The sequence below is a fragment of the Arachis hypogaea genome, chromosome 17 (assembly GCF_003086295.3).
Source record: "Arachis hypogaea cultivar Tifrunner chromosome 17, arahy.Tifrunner.gnm2.J5K5, whole genome shotgun sequence".
NCBI lineage: Eukaryota > Viridiplantae > Streptophyta > Magnoliopsida > Fabales > Fabaceae > Arachis > Arachis hypogaea.
The window spans coordinates 73,398,020-73,418,046 of NC_092052.1; the positions used below are offsets into that span (position 1 = coordinate 73,398,020).

At 38.8% G+C, this 20,027-nt stretch overlaps 1 pseudogene; it reads left to right on the forward strand.

The window, feature by feature from the left end:
* LOC112763421 (transcription initiation factor TFIID subunit 4b-like) overlaps nucleotides 1-12,751 on the forward strand; it is a 37,022-nt pseudogene extending 24,271 nt beyond the window's left edge.
* The last annotated feature ends 7,276 nt before the right edge of the window (nucleotides 12,752-20,027 follow it).

Here is a 20,027-nt window from a genome sequence, read left to right on the forward strand (position 1 = left end):
GCAAAAGAAATGCTAAAAAGCCAAGACAGAAGTGCCTAGCTATAAAAGTACAAGTCTTGCAAAAAGGACACTACATAAAAGGCAAAGGCACAAGTTGAAACGGCGCTAAAAAGTCATCCAGACAAACTATAAAGAAAAGGTTCCTTATCAGAACACTACCTAAAAAGTTCTTGGAATGTGACTAAAAAGCCCGGGTAGCAAAGTCGTACAGGTCGACGTTAGCTAAGAAGTGGCGCAAGTACGATCTCGAAAAAGAAAAAGCCAAAAGGTTGAGAAACAACTTGAGGCTCAAAAGTGCTTAGCCAAAAGGGATACAACTCCGCTCAAAGAAGGATGGATCTCATGGCTACAAAAGTCATCCGAAACAAAAAAGGTTCTATATAAAGAACACTAAATAATTATCGGACAAGTCACTAAAAGCCCGGACACCATGCCGTAAGGATAATTTTGCCAAAAGCAAAGGGTTGACAAGTACCAACTCAAAGCAAGGCATGATCCTAAAGGCAAGGGTAGAAAACCCACTCAAAGGAGGTCGGACTGGGAAATACCTAATTCGCAAAGGGTTGCAAAAAGTAAACTTCCACACGTTCAGCAAAACGCGTCCATCAAAGTAAAATATTAAAAACTCAAAGTCCACTGAAGAGAGAACTTTTGCGTGGTCTAGAAATTCGCAAATAAAGCCTCGTTGCAGGTATAGCTTCTAAACCAACAAAAGTCCTTTCATACAAACGTTTTGGTTGTCACAAGTAATAAACCCCTTTGAAATTGATAACCGAAGTATTTAACCTCGGGTCGTCTTCTCAAGGAACTACAGAGAGGTGTTCTTATTATTGGTTATGAGTCTTGTAAATTGGGGGTTTTGAAAGTAAGGAAGCAGTATGACAAGTAAAATAAATAAATAACTATAGAATAAAACTCTTGGCAAGGTATAAGAACTGGAAGTCCTATCCTAGTTATCCTTATCAATTGTGATGAGAATTGGATTTTTCTCCCACTTTGTTAACCTCTAACTATGAAGGTATGTTAAGTGGATGAATTAATTTTGATTCCTCAGGTCCTAGTCTTTCCTTGGGAAAGGCTAGAGTTATTGGAACTCGAATTAATTCTTGAAGAATTCCAATTTTCAATCAACAATGAGTTTGATAACTCAAGTGTCTCCAATGACTCAACCAAAGCCAAAAGAGAAAATTCTAAATTAAATTAACAGCATCCATATAAATAAAGCAAAGCAAAATTAAATCTGAAAATACCTCAAATTGCATTAATAAAGGAAATCAAATCTAACATGGATATTCATAAATTAAATTGGAAAAATAAATAAAAGAAAAATTGAACCTGATAAAAAGAAACAATCCTAAAAGCAAAGAAATCCTAAATCCTAATCCTAAGAGAGAGGAGAGAACCTCTCTCTCTAAGAACTACATCTAAAACCTAAAACTGTGAATTATTAGCTGATGATTATGAATAAATGTGTTCTCCCACTTTATAGCCTCTAATCTATGTTTTCTGGGCCGAAAACTGGGTCGAAAACAGCCCAGAAATTGCTGGAGAAGAAATCTGCCACGCTGATTTTTGTCACTGCGATGCGTCCGCATGGAGCGCGCGTTCGCATCATCTAGCATCAAGGAAACTATGGCATGTTATATATCAAATCGAAGCCCCGGAAGTTAGCTTTCCAACGCAACTAGAACCGCGTCATTTGGATCTCTGTAGCTAAAGTTATAGCCGTTTGAGTGAGAAGAGGTCAGGCTGGACAGCTTAGCAATTTCTCCAACTTCTTATATTCCTTCCACTTTTGCATGCTTCCTTTCTATCCTCTGAGTCATTCCTGCCCTGTAATCTCTGAAATCACTTAACACACATATCAAGGCATCTAATGTTAATAAGAGAGTATTAAACATAGGGAACTTAAGGCCAAAGAAGCATGTTTTCAATCAAAGCACATAATTAGGAAGGCAAATGTAAAACCATGCAAATAGTATGAATAAGTGGGTAAAGAGTTGATAAAAATCACTCAATTGAGCACAAGATAAACCATAAAATAGTGGTTTATCAACCTCCCCACACTTAAACATTAGCATGTCCTCATGCTAAACTCAAGAGAAGCTATAAAGGAGTGAAGAGGAATGATAGAATGTATGAAATGCAACCTATCTGTATGAATGCAACTACATGCAAAATATTTCTACCTACTTGGTTAAAAGTAAATAAGCTCTTCAAGACAAACATAAATCAAATTTCATTAATTCAAATCATATAATAAAAGACAAGTAAACTTGTGAGAAGATAGCTCATGAAAGCAAGGAACATAGAATCAAGCATTGAACCCTCACTGGTAGTGTATGTCACTCTAGTCTCTCAATTGTATAGGGTAATTCACTCTACTCTTCTCTAGTCATGCTTTCTCAACCTTGTTCTTCATCTAACCAATCAACAAATATTTAGTGTACCAATGCAAACATCATGAGGTCTTTTCAAGGTTGTAATGGGGCTAAGGTAAGGGTGAGGGTATATATATAGCTAAGTGAGCTTTATAAAGTGAATCCTTGATTAGTCTAAGATCTCACCTAACATATACATACTTTATATAATTTAAAATACTTTACCTGGCTACCCAAAATTTTTTTTTCACTTTTGCATTTCATGCTTAAGTATCAAACTTATTTTTGAATTTTGTCCCATGTGCATTGATTTATTTTGCATTTGGGGTAATATTATTTTTCTTCTCTTTTCTTTTCTTCTCTTTTTTTTGTATCCCCTTATTTAATTACTTAATATTTTTTTTCAATGCACATGGTAATTTAATTATTTTGATTTCATATGAGCATGCTTCCCAAATTTTCAAATAACTTATTCAATTTAATTCCCTACTTTTTCATACCATCCCATGTTCCTATAAAATTCCCCATACTTAAATTATACACAATATCTATCTTAAACTAACCAAGGATTCAACTTGGGATTTTTATTTTGTTTTTCTGCTTAAGGCTAGTAATGTGGTTATGAATTAGAAGGGGGTTAAAAAGTTCAAAGTGGCTAACAAGTGTGATATAAAAGATAGGCTTATTTGAGATAAGTGAACTAATAACAAATAATGGCCTCAATCATATGCAAGCATGTAAATACACTAAATAATGGACATATAGAATGGAACAAAGCAAAGATTGCAATTATAGAGAAGAAAACACACAAGAATAAAAATTTATGGTTAAATAATGTAACCATGTAAATAAGCTCAAAATCTCACAGGTTGTGTGTTCTTTGGCTCAAAAACCATGTTCCAAATACAACTTCAAACAAGTTTTAACATTTAAAAAAATTTTTCAATTTAAATTAGTAAAATTTTTCAAAAATAGAGTCCTAAAAAGAAATTTATTACTTTAACCAAGTAGTGACTAAATGCATAAAATCAAACAAACATGCAATTAAACATGCAAATACAACAACTAATTTAACAAAGATAATTTAAACATTGGTGTTGAGACAGGAAGGTACTAACCCACGGAGATCGGTATCGACCTCTCCACACTTAAAGATTGCACCGTCCTCGGTGCATGCTGAGATGTGCAGGTGGATGGGTTGTTCCAACTGATGCTTTTCTTCAAGGATTGTGCAGATGGACTTGTTTGTCTCCCCTTTTAGAAGTTTCTCCCTTTTTCCATCTTCGGTGGCCAGCCTGAAAGAAGAGAAAAATAATAACAGTAACCCAGAAATAAAGATAAGAAGACAAATAAAATTTGGTTGGGTTAATGCCAAATGAGGGTCTCAATTACATGGTAGCTACAACATGCAAGTGAGAAAACAGTAGAAGTACCTGGCAAATCAAGAGTGCAAAAATTTGCAACAATAGGGAAGAGAGTGTGGGTAAGGAGAGATAATATAAATTCATGTCAATGCAAAAGAAATACAGGTATAAAAGATTGGCATTGATAATATTATCTAACCAGAATAAAACAAGTCACTAAGCACTCAAAATAATACAAGAGAAGATGCAACAGTTAAATAAGAAAATTCAACACCAATAGAAAAGTAATAAATTTAGAAAAAAAAGTAAAAATATGCACAAAATTAAAATACAATGAATGAAAGTATGCAAATAAATGAAGTAAAATAGAATGAAGGTGAAAAAGAATGAGAAGTGAAAGAGATAAAGTAAGAAAGAAAGAGGAAAAAAAAGAAAAGATAGAAGAAATTAGGGTTAGAAAAGAAAAGATAGGATAATTGGCGCTGATTTGGATAAGTTGTGCGACGCAGGCGACGCGGACGCGTGAGTGATGCGATCGCGTGGTGCGCGATAAGGTCAGGTGACGCGGATGCGTGGGTCACGTGATCGCGTGACCTGATTTGTGCGATTGGCGCGAGTGCAGCCTCGCGTTTGTGCAACTCTCTGTTCGAAACTCTTTTTGCCAAATTTTTTGGTGACGCGGTCGCGTGGTTGACGTGATCGCGTGGATGGTCTGTCTTTTAAAAATGACGCAGACGCATAGGGCACGCGTTCGGGTGGTAGGGCTTGTTCTTCTAGCATGGTTCCAGCCTCATTCCAGCCCAACATACTGTCATACACCTCTTTACGTCGATTTTACAGAGCCACGCGTTCGCGTGGGTGACGTGGACGCATGGGAGGCATTTTTCGCAAATGACGCGAACGCGTCAGCGACGCGGTCGCGTGGATCAATTTGTGCCAAAGGCACGCCTCCAGCCACGCTCTCGCATGACTCTCTGTTCAATCTTGTTTTCTTCCCAACGCACATATGACACGGACGCATTGGCTACGCTGTCGCGTCGCGTGCCCCTTTTTTTATGCAAAATGCAGAATGCAATATGCAGATGCTGATGCAAAAGTTATTTATAATTTCAGGTTCAATAAAATAAAATAAAAACAAACAAAACAGACTAGAATTAAAACTGAAAAAGAAACGATCATACCATGGTGGGTTGTCTCCCACCTAACACTTTTAGTTAAAGTCCTTAAGTTGGACATTTGGTGAGCTCCTTGTCATGGCGGCTTGTGCTTGAACTCATCCTGAAACTTCCACCAATGCTTGGACTTTCAATAAGCTCTATCAATACTAAGTGAATTCCTCAAGCCTTGATGGGGTTCTTCACAAGCTTTGAGCTCCCAAAGTTGATCCTCATATATTCCTGAATCCCAAATCTTGTTTCTACACCCGTCTTCAAGTTGATTATCATGATTCCATCTGGGTGGCTCAGCCTTAAAATTCTCACTGAAGCGTCCAAACAACTTCCCAGACCCATTCAATTGAGCTCTACACCAACCTTTGTGTTTAAACTTAAAGCTTCCAACCATAATGAACCTTGCAGGACAATTCTTACCACTGACCATCTTCCTCTTACTCTTAATGCCACAAAGAGCTCTAAGTTGACCATCCGTCTCTAGTATCCCATATTCAAGTGGGAAAGTAAAGGTCAAGGATAGAAATTTCACCCACTTGAACGTTGTGTTGGACGGTAATGGCATTGGGAGAGGTGTTTCTAATGAACTTGCAAGCTCCACTCCCTTGTGCTCTTCTCTAATAGCTTTCACCTCCTTGTAAGCTTCTTCAATTTCAACCTCTTCCTCTTGGTAGCTTTCTTCCAATTTAATCTCTTCTTCATTACTCACCAAGGGCATGGGAGGTTGTGCCTTCTTTTCTTGAATCTCCATCTCTTGATCAACCTCTTCTAAGTCTTCAACCAGGGTGTGCCTTGGAGATTGTACACCCTCCTCAACATCAATTTCAAACATCTTTGAAAGAGGCTTTATAACTTGACTTTCCCATGGGGGTTCAGCATCTCCTAAGTCTTCAACCACTTCTTCCTCTTCAATAATTACAGCTTCCTCCACTTGTTCCGGTACAAAGTCATACTCCGTACTGTCCACTGGAGTTTTTAGTATCTCCTTCATGCTATGTTCTACATTAGATTGTCCACATGAAGCCATGGGGGTTCCTTGAGTGTCCGAACGTCGAGAGGATAATTGATTTATTGCTTGATTCAATTGGTGAAGGGTTGCGTGAAATTTTTTTACTGTTTCCGTGAGACGATCCCTTGATTCTTATTGCGCTCGGCTATCATAAGTAGGATCATAGTGCTCTTGGATTGATGGATATGGAGATGGCAAATATTAAGGTGGTGGTTCTTAGGAGTAATTGGGTTGGAATTGGGGTGGTTCTATATATGGTTCATATGTCTCATAAGGTGGTTGGTGTGGTGGATACGAGTTAGGGTCATATGGAGGTGAATGGTGGAAAGGGGCTTGTGAGTATAGTGGTCCAAAGTCATGTTGAGGAGGGGGTTCATAGGCATATGGTGGTGGTTGTTGATAATCAAAAGATTGCTCACCATAGCCATTGCCTTGATATGCATCACAGAATGGTTGTTGATAGTACATTGGAGGTAGTTGTTGCCATGAGGGTTGATCAAATCCTTGTGGCTCCTCCCATCTTTGATTGTTCCAACCATGGTGCATGTTGTCATTATAATCTCCTCTTCCTACAACATAATTGTAACCAGACTCATAGCCAAAGGGGTGAGAGTTCATAGTAGTAGGAGAAAATAAAAACAAAAACTAATAAAAAGAAAATATTGTGAAAAAGATATGATTTTTGAAAAAAAAAATTTTTTTGATTTTTGAAATTTAAAACTAAGATAAGATAAGATAAATTTTTTTTAAATATTTACAATAACCAATAATAAGGTACACGTTTACAATTCCCTGGCAACGGCGCCATTTTGAAGAGAGAACTTTTGCGTCGTCTAGAAATTCGCAGATAAAGCCTCATTGCAGGTATAGCTTCTAAACCAACAAAAGTTCTTTCATACAAACATTTTGATTGTCACAAGTAACAAACCCCTTTGAAATTGATAACTGAAGTATTTAACCTCGGGTCATCTTCTCAAGGAACTGCAGGGAGGTGTTCTTATTATTGGTTATGAGTCTTGTAAATTGGGGGTTTTGAAAGTAAGGAAGCAGTATGACAAGTAAAATAAATAAATAACTATAAAATAAAACTCTTGGCAAGGTATAAGAACTGGAAGTCCTATCCTAATTATCCTTATCAATTGTGATGAGAATTGGATTTTTCTCCCACTTTGTTAACCTCTAACTATGAAAGTAAGTTAAGTGGATGAATTAATTTTGATTCCTCAGGTCCTAGTCTTTCCTTGGGAAAGGCTAGAGTTATTGGAACTCGAATTAATTCTTGAAGAATTCCAATTTTCAATCAACAATGAGTTTGATAACTCAAGTGTCTCCAATGACTCAACCAAAGCCAAAAGGGAAAATTCTAAATTAAATTAACAGCATCCATAAAAATAAAGCAAAGCAAAATTAAATCTGAAAATACCTCAAATTGCATTAATAAAGGAAATCAAATCTAACATGGATATTCATAAATTAAATTGGGAAAATAAATAAAAGAAAAATTGAAGCTGATAAAAAGAAACAATCCTAAAAGCAAAGAAATCCTAAATCCTAATCCTAAGAGAGAGGAGAGAACCTCTCTCTCTAAGAACTACATCTAAAACCTAAAACTATGAATTATTAGCTGATGATTATAAATGAATGTGTTCTTCCATTTTATAGCCTCTAATCTGTGTTTTCTGGGCCGAAAACTGGGTCGAAAACAGCCCAGAAATCGCTGGAGAAGAAATCTGTCACGCTGATTTTCGTCACTGCGATGTATCCGTGTGGAGCACGCGTTCGCGTTGCCTAGAGTCAAGGAAACTATGGCATATTATATATCAAATCGAAGCCCTGGACGTTAGCTTTCCGACGCAACTGAAACCGCGTCATTTGAATCTCTGTAGCTAATGTTATAGCCGTTTGAGTGCGAAGAGGTCAGTCTGGACAGCTTAACAATTTCTCCAACTTCTTGTATTCCTTCCACTTTTGCATGCTTCCTTTCCATCCTCTGAGCCATTCCTGTCCTGTAATCTCTAAAATCACTTAACACACATATCAAGGCATCTAATGGTAATAAGAGAGGATTAAACATAGGGAACTTAAGGCCAAAGAAGCATGTTTTCAATCAAAGCACATAATTAGGAAGGCAAATGTAAAACCATACAAATAGTATGAATAAGTGGGTAAAGAGTTGATAAAAACTACTCAATTGAGCACAAGATAAACCATAAAATAGTGGTTTATCATCCACCTAAATGGAAGCCCAAGAGTTTAAAGTGTTTGTTTAAACTAAACAAAGGTTGCTAAGAAGCAACCAAATGTCAGAAGAGTCAACTATAAGAGAGTTACAAAAACATAAACAAGTTCAAAGTCCACAAGTCGGACTATTACAGTACACAAGCATAAAAAGTTATAGGGGATCCAAATTTGCCCTAGTGGCAACATCCTTGGCAGGAGGAGAAGGAGGCATGGTCGAGATCGGAGTAGCATTGACAACTCCATCCGGCCCGTTTAGAATCTCCACGTCAGGCTCAGGAGGGTCAACCTCTGAAGGAATGGAAGAAGCTGAAGCTGCCGAAGCTTTGGCTGGTGGCGCAGGAAGAGGACCCTCATCCTCATCATCAGGGGCAGGTAAAATCTTGCCATCCTCCACCATGTTATCCATACTAAACAAGGAGAGATCGGCCTCGTGAGCAAGAACTCGGACCTAAGCCTTCAAAATCTCATATATGTCAGTCATACTACTCACCATATGACCTTGAAGCTCGGCATAATCATATTGGGCAGATTGAAGCCTCTCCTTAGTCTCTAGCAACTCGCCGTAGGTCCGAGTATAGCTCTCCTTATACTTTTTTGCAGCCTCTTCAGTCAAGTTAGCAGCTGCCTCCGCCCTAGTAGCACGCTCCTTCTCTTTCTCCACATCAATTTCCAACTTGGCAACCCTGGCATCGAGCTCATCCTTTAGACCTTTCACCCTATCAAATTCAGCCCGGGCATCCTCTAGAAAGGCCTTGGTAGCACGGACAGGGGACTCCTTAACAACCCGAGACAAGGCCGCGCCAACATTGGCCATCTGAATACTATTGCTCGTTATGAAGTCAAGGTGATGAAGGATCGAGACGTCGTCCAGAGGGACTTTACCATGTGGAGCAGTCAATTCTGTGGCAAAGGCCACACCATCAAATTCTTTGTCATCAAGATTATAAGTCCCAACAGTCTTTTGGCACTTGGGAGGTAGGCTAGCAGCATTAGGAGAGGAGGCAGGACCAGAAGTCGCCTGAAATAGATCAGATGGAATTGTTCGAACTCTAGGGGTTGGGATGATCTTTCTCAGGCCTTGAGAGTCAGAAGTCGGCTTCTTCGGGGGCACCTGAGAAGATCCTTCCCCCAATGTCTTCGCCGTTAAGTTTTGGGCAGCTGTCGCCTTCTTGGCCTTTCGGAAAGCCCTCATGGAGTCTGAATATTTCACCATTTCTAAAAAAGAAGCCAAGAAAATAGTTATATAGTAGAATTCGAAAGACAAACCACGAATAGCAAACAGAAAAGCATTTCTACAAAGAAAGAAGTCGGACACTACCTAGCTCAGCACGAAGGAGGGAAGGATCTCCCAAAAACCTCTTTGTGTCCAGATGAGGAGGTTCCCCCCAGTGCTCCTCTGGAACACCCACAAAAGCTTGTTCTACTTCATCTAGACTCTCCCAGGAATATTTGGGAGCTACTATATCTTTTTACCACCATAAAGGGAAGGTGGGATCATCATTCTCATCCAAAAAGAAAGGGCGAGCATCCTCAACAGCTCGGACCTTGAAGTAATAGTTTTTAAAATCCCAAAAGGACTCGTCAAACATTGAAAATAATTTCCTCCCCTGGGTAGCTCGGAAGGAAATCCAAGAAGCTTTCTTTTTGGCCACTCCAGGTTTTGTCAATACAAAAAGGTAAAGAAAAAGTGATATGGTAGGTCAGACACCTAATTCTTGACACAACAGCTGAAAAATCTTAATGAAGGCCCAAGAGTTCAGATGAAGCTGGGAAGGGGCCATATTACAAGTCCATAAGAGGTCGGTCTCAAAAGCAGTAAAAGGGATGGTGATATTCAGCTGACTAAAGAAATAGTCATAAGCATAAAAGAAGGGGCGTTCTCCCTGAGTTAAGGGAGGGAAACTAACCCTCTCCTCAGGATCGGGCGACAACAGTTCATAATTCTTTTCATTATCCCTATTGCTATAGATCCTATGGAACCTCCTAAGCCTCACACAGTACTCCGGATCGGCCACAGTAACACACATCAGGACTATAGAGTCTAGCGAGTCAGCCATGCCAGCAAGGATTTTGGTGGACATCTCGACAATATTCCTACGGGTAGACATATAGCAACTACACCTACAGTAAGAAAAAAGAAAAAAGGTCACTACCAAACAACTGGGACAATAAGAGAACGATAAAGAAACAATCAACAAGTGTTAGATATGGCAGCAAAAGGGAACCCCAGGACTCGCAAAAAATAGAGGATCAACACCAAAAGCCCAGGGGCACCCTTTGGAGGCAACAACAGAGCAAAACTCAGAAAAGAAAATGATGCAAAAAGTCAGAGCCCTAACCCTCTCAAACAGAAAGAGAATACAAGGAGTTTTAACCTAAGTACCAGCATTTCTTCATACAAACAGCAAAGATAAAAAGACTGTAACTATAAAAAAAATAAGAGCACACGAGAATCACGTTTGCATGTTTCAACCTTTTTCAAGAGAAGTTCAACAAAGATCAAAACTTTGTACGAAGGAAAAGCATGCAAGGGTAAAAGCGATGAGAACGACGACAAATAAAGCATGTAAAAAAGAAAGGTATAAAGTAAAATACTAACCTGAGGAAGAAGCTAAAACAAGCAGTAAGCCACGAGCAATCTTCACCAACAAAGCTTCAAAAATCCAAGAAAGGAGCAACCTTGAGGAAAAGAAGCTCTTCTTTACTGAACAAAAGAAATGCACGAAAAAAGCAGGTTGGAAGGCAAGGGCGAAGAACAAATCAAAACAGAAAGGGGTAGGAGAAAACGGCTAAATTTAAATTCTTCTCTTTTCGAAACAAAGAGGGAAAATGAAACGGTAAAAGGGTTAAAAACCTAATCAATGAGCTTTAAAAACAATCGCGCGTTCCCAAGGAAAATTAAAACGCACGAGGCACGCCGCAATTAAAAGAAGTTGAAAACGCCTTGCATTCAAAAAGGTGATACCAGACTCGCACGAGGAGAAACTACTCAATATCAACCAAAGTCAAAAGATGCTCGAGCACGACTTCCTCAAAGGGGTCAAAGTTTTGAAAACACAACCTCAAGGGGAAGATCGAGCTCAAGCAGGGGCACTGTTCATACCCTAGGTTGAGCTAGGCGAACCGGTTTGAACGAAGACAAAAACGACCGACCTCTTATAAAGGTTGGTCGACACCGACCTCTTCCTAAAGAGCTCGACCAAATTGCTATAAGGGCCCAAATAGGCCCAAAGTAGAAGATAACAGCCCACTTAAAAGGCGGCTGGTTAAAGATAAGGGGACTCACCCACAAAAGATAAGATAAGATAACAAACTTATCTCAAGGGAGGTCACTCCACACTACTATAAATACACTAGAGCACCTATGTATAACTCATACTCCGATTCTACACAGAAAACCTACTCAAAGCCCGTGCTAACTTAAGCATTGGAGTCTCTTGCAGGTACCACCACCCTCTGGTGATCAAGGATCAGCAACATCTCAAGGATCAGCAAGTCAGACGCAAACAGCTCCAACCACAACAGCAGATCTCCTCCGAGATCGACCTTCAGTTTCAGGTAACCCTCGGAACAGACAGGCAGAAGCAGAGAAGCTTCAAAAACAAATGACGTGGGTATTTTGCACTTATTGGCATTTGATACTTGTGCCTATTTCTTAATTTCAGTCCATTTTAAAATATAGATGGATGGTAATGCATGAGCTGATGGTGACATGGACAATGATGAGGGTCGTAATAAATCATCAAAGGTTTTTATTATCCCATTCTTATATTTTTCCATTATCTACATGGAAACTCTTTTCATTAATATTTAGTAAGCTGCAGGTGAACAAGGAAGAGGATGACAAGATGAGGACAAATGTAGCAAATGTTGCTGCTAGTGCTGCTGTTGGGGGAGACGACATGCTCTCAAAGTGGCAACCTATGGCCGAGCAAGCCAGGCAGAAACGTGAAGGCGTGGACACGTCATCTGGTTCTCAACCAGCTAAAGATGTAGGTCGCAAATCTTCTGCATCTGGGAAAAGTACTAAAGATAATCACGAAGGGGACAAAAAAGGTTCTACTAATTTTACAACTTCAGGTGAGTTTTCTCTTAAACCGTTTTTTTCTGTCATTTCAGTTGTCAAATAATTCAACTGCAAGATGGATGTAAACTTTAGATATAATATTAAGTATTCACCAAACTGACATCCTAAAACTATATCTTAAGTTGTGGATGAAAATGCGGCTTTGTTGTTGGATTGAACTCTAATAGAATTATATTATCTTGAAGGGAATATGATAACTAAATATTAATGAAAAGAGTTTCCATGTTCTCTTTTTATATTATTTAAGGTGGACATGTTGGTGAATATTACAGTTTCTTGTTCAATAGCAAGGTTGATATTTCTTTTTGACATGAAACTAACAAGGGCAATCATAAATCTTTTGAATCACATTGTTATACTTCTGTATTTAACTATGGCCTGTTTCACTGAGGCAGATAATAGAAGGTTCTTCAGTCTATGCCAGCGCTATAGCCAACAGGGTGATTGATGTTATAGACACTCAGTATGCAGCAGCAGTTCCACATACAAGTAGCTATTAGGTTAAGGGGGATAACAGTTTCAAGTTCAGGCACCAAAGTTCAAGAAACTAGTTACATGTATGAAAATAAGAAGAGAGAACTGTCTTTATTGCAAATTATGATCCGTCGAGGTTATTGAGTAACCTAAGCTGGTAGTATATTATTCCTTATCAATAATTATAACTGCCATTTTTGTATCTGTTGGAGATGATATTAAGCTGGTATCTAATGGCTCACAAAAGCAAGCTGTAACTGATTATGGTTGAATAATTCTTTAGTTAGAATGATAGAAAAGTTTGATTTGATTAGAGGTTAAAGCTAGCAATAGTAATTACCTTATAACCATAGTTAATTTATTTACCATGAGTTAGGTTTTAGTAAGGTTAATTTTCTAATAGCTATAAATAGTGGATAACAATATGTACTCTCTTGTACTCTGTGGTTTTTCTTTCAATTTTAGGTTTTGTATTTGTTCATATGAAAAATTCACTTTCTCTGAGTCTTCTTCCTCCACTTCAATCTTATTTTCTTCAATAAAATCAGATCCAGATCACGATTTTATCATGGTGCGGTGAGCGTGGAGGATCGTGAAAGAGGTGAAGCTTTTGGATACAAATAGAGCATTGAATTAGCATCAATAGCCAACACTCCTTCTGACCTAATGTTGAGGAACGGCTCACATGAGAGCTTTCAGCTTCGAAATCTAGCTCGCATTATAAGCCAACTATCGAGTTTGCAGCCACAATCGAGTACCAATTTACTTGCAGATCCAGCAAGTGTTTACTTCCTACACCCAGGTTTGGGAAATTCAGTTCATAATTTCAACAATAATCCAAGCAATATTTCTAGAGAAAGAGGACGAGGAACTCATGGAAGTAGAGGTGGAAGAAATTCAGCATCTAAGACCTGTTCTTATTGTCACAAGGCAGCGCATCTTGTGGATACTTGTTACCACAAACATGGATTTCCAACCCATCTACAAAGGCGGAAATGGCCACGAGAGACTAGCAACGGAGTTATGGCTAATCATATTGCTGTTGGAATTGAAAAGAGCAGCACCCACAATGTCAAGCAGGACAAGGAACCTGATGGTCAATCCCAATTCAATCAGAGTTTGAGAGATGCACTGCTTACCTTTCTTCGGCAGGAGTGTGCACAATTTTTTCAAGGAGCAAACATGAGAGATGTCAGTCAATCAAATGCAGGGAGTGGAGGTATACCTTTAGAGACTTATAAACTTTGCAAGAGCTCTCATATTGCATGATTTTTGTCAGTAAAAAGTTTTTTCTCAAATTCTTGGCTGCTTGATACAGGAGCTACTGATCATGTATCACACTCATTGCATTTTTTACACATTTTAGACATATTAGACCAATTCTGGTAAATTACCAGATGGAACACACACAGCTGCAACTATAAGTGAAATTGTGGTATTTTCAGCTACATTCTATCTCACGGATGTGCTGTACATACTAAGTTTTAACTTCAATCTTTTATCTATTTCCAAACATACAGAAGGCCTGCATTGCAAATGTGTTTTTACTGACAAAATTTGTGAGATACAGAATCGGACCTCTTTGAAGATGATTGGCACAGCTAGAGCAAAACATGGATTATACATGCTAGATTTTCTTGCATTAGAGTTAGCACAAAAAGACAACATAGAAAATACAACATATAATAGGAGTACTAGGATTCTAGACATGCAAAATTATATTGACAAGATTTTACTTCCTTCTAATATTAGGACAGCAAATTTAGTTACACAAACTTCAAACTTTTCTATTGAGAATTTATGGCATTTTAGATTGGGTCATGTACCTCAAAGCAAATTTGACATTATTGGTGCACGAAATTGTGATCTCAATGGCGCCAACAACTTGGTACGCACAATTGTAATCTCACTTCTTTTTTCACAACCTCGCACAACTAACCAGCAAGTGCACTGGGTTATCCAAGTAATAAACCTTACGTGAGTAAGGTTCGATCCCACGGAGATTGTCGGCTTGAAGCAAGCTATGGTTATCTTGTAAATCTCAGTCAAGTAGATTCAAATGGTTATGAGGTTTTGAGAATTAAAATATAAAAAAATATAAAATAAGATAGAAATACTTATGTAATTCATTGGTGGGATTTCAGATAAGCGTATGGAGATGCTTGTTGCTTCTGAATATCTGCTTTCCTACTATCTTCATTTAATCATTCACACTCCTTTCCATGGCAAGCTATATGTTAGGGGATCACGTTTGTCAATGGCTACCGTCCATTCTCTCAGTGAAAATGGTCCAAATGCGCTCACCGCACGACTAATCATCTGTCGGTTCTCACTCATATTGGAATAGGATCCATTGATCCTTTTGCGTCTGTCACTACGCCCAACACTCGCGAGTTTGAAGCTCGTCACAGTCATCCCATCCCAAATCCTACTCGGAATATCACAGACAAGGTTTAGACTTTCCGGATCTCAGGAATGGCTGCCAATAATTCTAGTCTATACCACGAAGGTTTTAATCTTAGATTGGAAACCTAAGAGATACACATACAAGCTTATTTTCATGTAGAACAGAAGTGGTTGTCAGGGACGCGTTCATAAGTGAGAATGGTAATGAGTGTCACATAATCATCACATTCATCATGTTCTTGTGTGAGAATGAATATCTTAGAATAAGAATAAGCATGAATTGAATAGAAAAATAGTACTACTTTGTATTGATTCATGAAGAACAGCAGAGTTCCACACCTTAATCTATGGGGTGTAGAAACTTCACCGTTGAAAATACATAAGTGATAATGGTGGTCATTGGCTTCGGCCCCAGAGGGGGAACCAGAATAACCAAGATGAAAATACAATAGTAAAAGGTCCTATTTATAATGAACTAGTAACCTAGGGTTTACAGAAATGAGTAAATGATGCAGAAATCCACTTCTGGGCCCACTTGGTGTGTGCTTGGGCTGAGCATTGAAGCTTTCATATGTAGAGACTTTTCTTGGAGTTAAACACCATCTTTGGTGCCAGTTTGGGCGTTTAACTCCAGCTTTTATGCCAGTTCTGGCGTTTAACGCCAGAATATGGTAGAAAGTTGGCGTTTAAACACCAGTTTGCGAAACTCGGGAAAAGTATGGACTATTATATATTGCTGGAAAGCCCAGGATCTTTACTTTCCAAAGCGATTGAGAGCGCGCCAATTGGGCTTCTGTAGCTCTAGAAAATCCATTTCGAGTACAGAGAGGTCAGAATCCAACAGCATCTACAGTCCTTTTTCAGCCTCTGAATCAGATTTTTGCTCAGGTCCCTCAATTTCAGCCAGAAAATACCTGAAATCATAGAAAAACACACAAACTTATAGTAAAGTCCAGAAATGTAATTTTTATTTAAAAACTAATAAAAATATAATAAAAAGTAACTAAAACATACTAAAAACTACCTAAAAATAATGCCAAAAAGCGTATAAATTATCCGCTCATCACAACACCAAACTTATATTGTTGCTTATCCCCAAGCAACTGAAAATCAAATAGGATAAAAAGAAGAGAATGTACTATAAATTCCAAAATATCAATGAAACTTAGCTCCAATTAGATGAGCGGGACTAATAGCTTTTTGCCTCTGAACAGTTTTTGCATCTCACTTTATCCTTTGAAGTTCAGAATGATTGGTATCTATAGGAACTCAGAATTTAGATAGTTTTATTGATTCTCCTAGTTTAGTATGTTGATTCTTGAACACAGCTACTTTATGAGTCTTGGCCGTGGCCTTAAGCACTTTGTTTTCCAGTATTTCCATCAGATACATAAATGACACAGACACATAACTGGGTGAACCTTTTCAGATTGTGACTCAGCTTTGCTAGAGTCCCTAATTAGAGGTGTCCAGGGTTCTTAAGCACACTCTTTTTGCTTTGGATCACGACTTTAACCGCTCAGTCTCAAGCTTTTCACTTGACACCTTCCCGCCATAAGCACATGGTTAGGGACAACTTGGTTTAGCCGTTTAGGCCAGGATTTTATTCCGTTGGGCCCTCCTATCCATTAATGCTCAAAGCCTTGGATCCTTTTTATTTTACCCTTGCCTTTTGGTTTAAAGGGCTATTGGCTTTTTCTGCTTGCTTTTTTTTCTTTCTTTCTCTTTTTTTTTTCTTTTTTTTGCATTTTTTTCTACAAGATTTTCACTGCTTTTTCTTGCTTCAAGAATCAATTATATGATTCTTCAGATTATCAAATAACATTTCTCCTTTTTCATCACTCTTTCAAGAGCCAACACTTTTAACATTCATAAACAATAAATTCAAAAATATGCACTGTTCACGCATTCATTCAGAAAACAAAAGGTATTGTCACCACATCAAAATAATTAAACTAATTTCAAGATAGAATTCAAAACCATGTACTTCTTGTTCTTTTGTAATTAAAACATTTTTCATTTAAGAAAGGTGATGGATTCATAGGACATTCATAACTTTAAGGTATAGACACTAGACACTAATGATCATGTAATAAAGACACAAACATAGATAGAACATAAAGCATAGGAAACAAAAAATAGAAAATAAAGAACAAGGAATTAAAGAACGGGTCCACCTTAGTGATGGCAGCTAGTTCTTCCTCTTGAAGATCTTATGGAGTGCTTGAGCTCCTCTATGTCTCTTCCTTCCCCTTTATTTCTCCTCCCTCATAGCTCTTTGATCTTCTCTAATCTCATGGAGGATCTCTGGATAGTCACTCCTTTTGAGCTTGAAAGGGACCTCAGGGATCACCTTCTTCTTGGCCACAACTTCATAGAAATGGTCTTGATGGACCTTTGAGATGAATTTCTCCATCTCCCATGACTCGGAGGTGGAAGCTTTTGCCTTCTCTTTCCTCTTTCTAGAGGTTTCTCCGGCCTTAGGTGCCATAAATGGTTATGGAAAAACAAAAAGAAATACTTTTACCACACCAAACTTAAAGTGTTTGCTCGTCCTCGAGCAAAGAAGAAAGAATGAAGGAGAAGAAGAAGAAAATGGAGGAGATGGAGGGTGAGGGTGAGTTCGGCCAAGGGGGTATAAGGTGTTTGGGATGTGTGAAATTGAAGGAGTGATGAGGGGTATATGGGAGAGAGGGTAGGATTTGATAGGTGAAGGGTATTTGGGGAAGTGTTATGGAAAGGTGTGAAGAGGAGAGAAGAAGAGGTGGGGTAGGTGGGGATCCTGTGGGTCCACAGATCCTGAGGGGTCAAGGACTTTAACATCCCTGTTCCATTTAGGCATGCAAGACGCCCTTAGAGTACAATTCTGGCATTAAACGCCAGATTGCTGCTTGTTTCTAGCGTTTAACACCAGCTTTTCTCCCTTTCTTGGTGTTTAACGCCAACTTGGTGCCCTGTTCTGGCGTTAAACGCCAGTCTGGTGCCTATTTCTGGCGTTAAACGCCAGTCTGGTGCCCATTTATGGCGTTAAACGCCCAAAATGGTGCCAGATTGGGCGTTTAACGCCCATTCTGCTACTCTTACTGGGTTTAAACGCCAGTAAGCTCTTCCTCCAGGGTGAGCTGATTTTAATGTTGTTTTTCATTCTGTTTTTGATTTTTCAGTTATTTTTGTGACTTCACATGATCATCAACCTAAAGAAAACATAAAATAACAATGGAAAATAATTAGATATAATTAAATAATATTGGGTTGCCTCTCAATAAGTGCTTCTTTAATGTCAATAGCTTGACAGTAAGCTCTCATAGAGCCTCATAGATAATCAGAGCAGGGTTGGGGCCTCTCAACACCAAACATAGAGTTTGGTTGTGGCCTCTCAACACCAAACTTAGAGTTTGGTTGTGGCCTCCAAACACCAAACTTAGAGTTTGAATGTGGAGGTTTTGTTTGACTATGTATTGAGAGAAGCTTTTCATGCTTCCTCTCCATGGTTACAGAAGAAGAACCTTGAGTCTTGAATACAAGGTAGTCATTATTCAACTTAAGGACTAACTCTCCTCTGTCAACATCAATCACAGCTTTTGCTGTGGCTAGGAAGGGTCTGCCAAGGATGATGGATTCATCCTCATCCTTTCCAGTGTCTAGGATTATGAAATCAACAGGGGTGTAAAGGCCTTCAACCTTCACTAGCATGTCCTCTACTAGTCCATAAGCCTATTTCATTGATTTGTCTGCCATCTCTAGTGAGATTCTTGCAGCTTGTACGTCAAAGATTCCCAATTTCTCCATTACAGAGAGTGGCATAAAGTTTATCCCTAACCCCAGGTCACATAGAGCCTTCTCAAAGGTCATGGTGCCTATGGTAGAAGGTATAAAAAATTTTCCGAGATCCGATTTCTTCTGATGTAATGTCTTCCTCATTAATGCATTCAGTTCATTGGTGAACAAGGGGGGTTCATCCTCCCAAGTCTCAGTACTAAATAACTTAGCATTCAGCTTCATGATTGCTCCTCGATATTTAGCAACTTACTCTTCAGTGATGTCTTTATCCTCTTCAGAGGAAGAATATTCATCAGAGCTCATGAATGGCAGAAGGAAGTTCAATGGAATCTCTATGGTCTCTGTATGAGCATCAGATTCCTTTGGTTCTTCAAAGGAAAACTCCTTTCTGTCCAGAGGACGTCCCATGAGGCTTTTCTCACTGGGACTCACGTCCTCCTCACTCTCTCCAGGTTTGACCATGTTGGTCATGGTTTTGGCCTTGCACTCTCTCTTGAGATTTTCTTCTGTATTGCTTGGGAGAGTACTGGGAGGAGTTTCAGTAATCTTCTTACTCAGCTGACCCACCTGTGCCTCCAAATTTCTAATGGAGGACCTTGTTTCATTCATGAAACTTAGTGTGGTCTTGGATAGATCAGAGACTATGGTTGCCAGGCCAGAATGGCTCTGTTCAGAATTCTCTGTCTGTTGCTAAGAAGATGATGGAAAAGGTTTGCTATTGCCAAACCTGTTTCTTCCACCATTGTTATTATTGAAGCCTTGATTAGGCTTATGTTGATCCTTCCATGAGAGATTAGGATGATTCCTCTATGAAGGATTATAGGTGTTTCCATAGGGTTTTCCCATATAATTCACCTCTGCCATTACAGAGTTCTCAGGATCATAAGCTTCTTCTTCAGAAGATGCTTCTTTAGTACTGTTGGATGCAACTTGCAATCCATTCAGACTCTAAGAAATCATATTGACTTGCTGAGTCAATATTTTGTTCTGAGCCAATATGGCATTCAGAGTGTCAATCTCAAGAACTCCTTTCTTCTGAGTTGTCCCATTATTCATAGGATTCCTTTCAGAAGTGTACATGAACTGGTTATTTGCAACCATTTTAATGAGTTCCTG